The sequence below is a fragment of the Myotis davidii genome, unplaced genomic scaffold, assembly GCF_000327345.1.
Source record: "Myotis davidii unplaced genomic scaffold, ASM32734v1 scaffold534, whole genome shotgun sequence".
NCBI lineage: Eukaryota > Metazoa > Chordata > Mammalia > Chiroptera > Vespertilionidae > Myotis > Myotis davidii.
In genome coordinates, this window is record NW_006286678.1 from 1174215 (window position 1) to 1178295 (window position 4081).

The 4081-nt window shown below is 39.9% G+C and overlaps 1 protein-coding gene across 1 annotated transcript in view; it reads right to left on the reverse strand.

The window, feature by feature from the left end:
• LOC102764049 (tomoregulin-1) overlaps positions 1 to 4081 on the reverse strand; it is a 102317-nt gene that overhangs the window by 10971 nt on the left and 87265 nt on the right. The gene's annotated exons all lie outside the window — the stretch shown is intronic.

The following is a 4081-nucleotide window of genomic DNA, read 5'->3' on the forward strand; positions in this document are numbered from 1 at the left end:
AAAAACTGAGAACTAAAAATGTAGATTTTTCTGAAGATCAAAATTTACATATAAAAGGAGAAAATTTTAATGATGATCAAGCTCAATGATAGGATAACTAAAGCAGAAAGGTCATGTCATCCCTAACAAGACCAAATCGATGCCTTTTAACCTCAAAATTCATGTGTTTACATTGTACTAAATTATGCGTAGAAAAAGAACTACACTAGAATTCAAGAAGCCCAGCATGTAAATTCTCAATTTTAAGGACATCTCTGCTGTTGTATGACCTTGGTCTCACTTTCTCTCACAGAGTTAAATGAGATCAGCATTGTCCAACGGGAGTGAAATACAAGACATATGTCATTTTTTATTTCCTTAGTAGCCATATTTTTAGAAAGTAAAAATAGGTAAATTCATTTTAATCATCTATTTTACTTAATCCAATATATCAAATAAACATCATTTCAACCTATAATCAACATTTATTGTAAAACTGGTATTTTCCACTCTTTTTTTCTTAAAATAATCTTCAAAATCCCTTTGGTAAGCCCTTTGCATTCCCAACACACCTCAATTCCCACCAGCCACCTTTCAAGATCTCAGTGGCCCCATGTGGCCAGTCGCTACCAGGCTGGACGGCACAGAATAGACGACTTATTCATTTTTCATTTACTGATCATGTCCCACATGTCAGGCACTCCGCTAGGCATGGGAGATAGAAAAATAATCAAGACATCTCCGGTCCTCAAAGGGCTCACCAGCTCTCCTCCAGCTCCCAAACTGTCATCCCGCTGTGCAGAAAGAAATCAAGCCCTCCCGTAGGCTGCTGGAATCCTGAACACCCACTCGTCAACTCCAATACTCAGGATACTGTTGTACAGCTATTTGGGGTTTTTAAATCAATCGCTACCATGAGACGCTGACAGCCTTTGAGGACCTAGACGTTTGTGTTACTCATTTCTGTATAACTCTTAACACTTGGGAGGTAGTACTTTTCTTGCTCTGGTTTTAAACTGAAAGTGCTATTCTATGTTTGAAATCAAGCCATAAGTGGCGTAAGGGAAAAAGCAGTGTCTCCCACAGCATTCATCACCTCGCACCTCTCAGAAGAGGGGTGGGCAAACTTTTTGACTCGAGGGCCACACTGGGTTCTTAAACTGGACCGGAGGGCCGGAACAAAAGCATGGATGGAGTGTTTGTGTGAACTAATATAAATTCAAAGTAAACATCATTACATAAAAGGGTACGGTCTTTTTTATTTTTAGTTTTATTCATTTCAAACGGGCCGGATCCAGCCCGCGCGCCGTAGTTTGCCCCCGGCTGAGCTAGTCCCACCCACCCACTCCAGCCTTCCCTCTGAGAACATGGTACTTTCCTGGTGTCACACACAAGGAAGTATGTAAAGGGACCATAGAGACTGAGGGTATGCACCAGCCTATAGTAATAAAGTCCTACAAGGTGTATAACCATAGGACTGGATAGTCTAGAGACTGTGGTAATGTGCTCTCTACCATAAGAAAGTCCTATAAACAGCAGAAAATTTTCAGAATAATGCGGAGCTAAAAGCTAACAGGATTCAGCTACGTGACAGCAATGAGAAAAAGTTAACTAATTTAAGAACAGGGTTTTGAGAAATTAATAGACAAAGTATGGCCCCAACAGCATTTACTGAATGGATTAATAAAAGAATGTGGTGTCAAGCTCTAGACAAAGCGAAGCTGTATAAAACATGAACATGTCTAATAAAACTTTGAAGTCTGTGGCTGTCACAGAATCCAGATTCGGCCTTCTGCTCAATACCAATGCTATTCATTCCATTATATTTACATACTATTTCTGTGCACAGCCATATGCTCAGCTAAGCTACACAAGATATTTATTGAAAGTATATATGGTCCCCGTCCTGAAAAAAAGTTTATAATCAATTTAGGAAATCAACATATACACACGAAAGCCTGAACAAGCCCTAACTGGTTTGCTCAGTGGATAGAGCATTGGCCTGTGGACTGAAGGGTCCTGGGTCTAATTCCAGTCAAGGGCACAAACATCAGTTGCAGCTCAATCCCTGGCCCTGGTCGGATTGTGTGCAGGAGGCAACCAATTGATGTTTCCCTCTCACATCAACGTTTCTCTCTCTGCTTCCACTCTCTAAAAATCAGGGGGAAAATATCCTCGGGTGAGGATTAACAAACAAACAAAAAGCTGAAAATACAAGGGAAGAAGGAAGACTCAGTAACTAAAAAGAGCATTGGTACTTAGCTATGAAAGTGATGTGTTATTAGTGACTCTTGCAAGTTGAGAATTACAGGAGGCCAAGGCAGGGATAAGGGAAGTCTAGGAGAGCTGGAGACCTTGACCTAGGAGTCAGTCCAAGAGTGGACTTATAGAGGAATGGTGGAAATCAAAAGGAAGGTAGGACACAATTCTCAAGAACAAGTAGTAGATGAACCAACAGAGATCTGTACATTCAGACTGGGGGAGGGTATAAGGCAAAGTTGGAAAAATAAGGTGAAGTCAAATTATGGAAAAACATGAACTCCAAGTGAGAAATGTTTTCTTGATCGTGTGAAGAACAACACAATGGAAGCCGTGTTTTACATAAAAAATTAACTGAGAGTGGTTACCTAGGGCTGGTGGTTAAGGGGGATGGAGAGTAACTGCTAATGGATGTGAGTTGTTTTCCTGGGAGGTAATGAAAATGGTCTAAAATTATATTATGATGATGCTTGTACAACTTTGTAAATATAACAAGAACACAATGAACTGCACATTTTAAACAAGTGAACTTAATAGTATGTAAAGACTCAAAAAGCTGTGGGGGGGAAAAATAATTGGATACCAGCGTGAAAGATAAAGGGGCAAGAGAACTAGAAAGCCCAATTAGGAGGTCACTACATAATCCAAACTTGTGACAGTGAAAAAGCCAAGCTAGAGCTCAGCAGTAGGAATAGATACTAGAGATGCGGAAAAATAAATATGGCCTGAAGATGCTTTGGAAAGTAAATGAGCTAAAAACTCAGATCTGGAATGGTCCCTGCAGGCTCTCTGGTCTGATGAAGGAATCCCTTTAGTTAATAACCCTGCAGGCCTGTTTTTACCTGCATACTTCCAGATGTTAGAAACTCAACACAGTTAATTTCAGTATTACCAAATTTTCTTATGTTAAATAAAATCTCTCTTCCTTGAACTTTGTGTAGATTTCTCCCATGTCTGTTCACCCACTAACCCATTGCCCACCAATTATTTTTCTTAAGGTCAAACTTCCCCAGTCCAACAATCCTTTAGATCAGTGGTTCTCAACCTTCCTAATGCCGCAACCCTTCAATACAGTTCCTCATGTTGAGACCCAACCATAAAATTATTTTCGTTGCTACTTCATAACTGTAATTTTGCTACTGTTATGAATTGTAATGTAAATATCTGATATGCAGGATGTATTTAGGCGACCCCTGTGAAAGGGTCGTTCGACCCCCAAAGAGGTCGTGACACACAGGTTGAGAACCGCTGCTTTAGATAGTTTAATACAACCATCTATAAGAGTGGTGCCCAGCCTTGGCTGGGTGGCTCAGTTGGTTGGAGTATTATCCTGTACACCGAAAGATCATTGGTTTGATTCCTGGTCAGGGCAATGCCCAGGTTGTGGGTTCGATCCCTGGTCGAGGTGTGTGCATGAAGTGGCTGGTCAATGTTTCTTTTTCTTTCTTTCTCTCTTTCTCTCTCTCTCATTGGATATTGGCCATGCATTTTTTCCCCTCTGTAATAGTAGTGGATAATCTTCTATTTTGGGTTATGAGTCCTCTATTTTAAATGAAATACAATCTGGAATAAAAAAAAAGCATGCTGTATCACATTGAACTTAGTACTTGGAAAGAAGAAATGCTTCCATTCATTAGGATCAATAGAGTATTGCTATGAGGACATCTTATTTTTCAGAATTATATATATATTTTAAAAATATGTTTTTATTGATTTCAGAGAGGGAGAGAGAACTAGAAACATTAATGATGAGAGAGGATCATTGATCTGCTGCCTCCTGCATGCTCCCTTCTAGGGATTGAGCCTGAAACCCTGGCATGTGCCCTGTCTGAGAATTAAATAA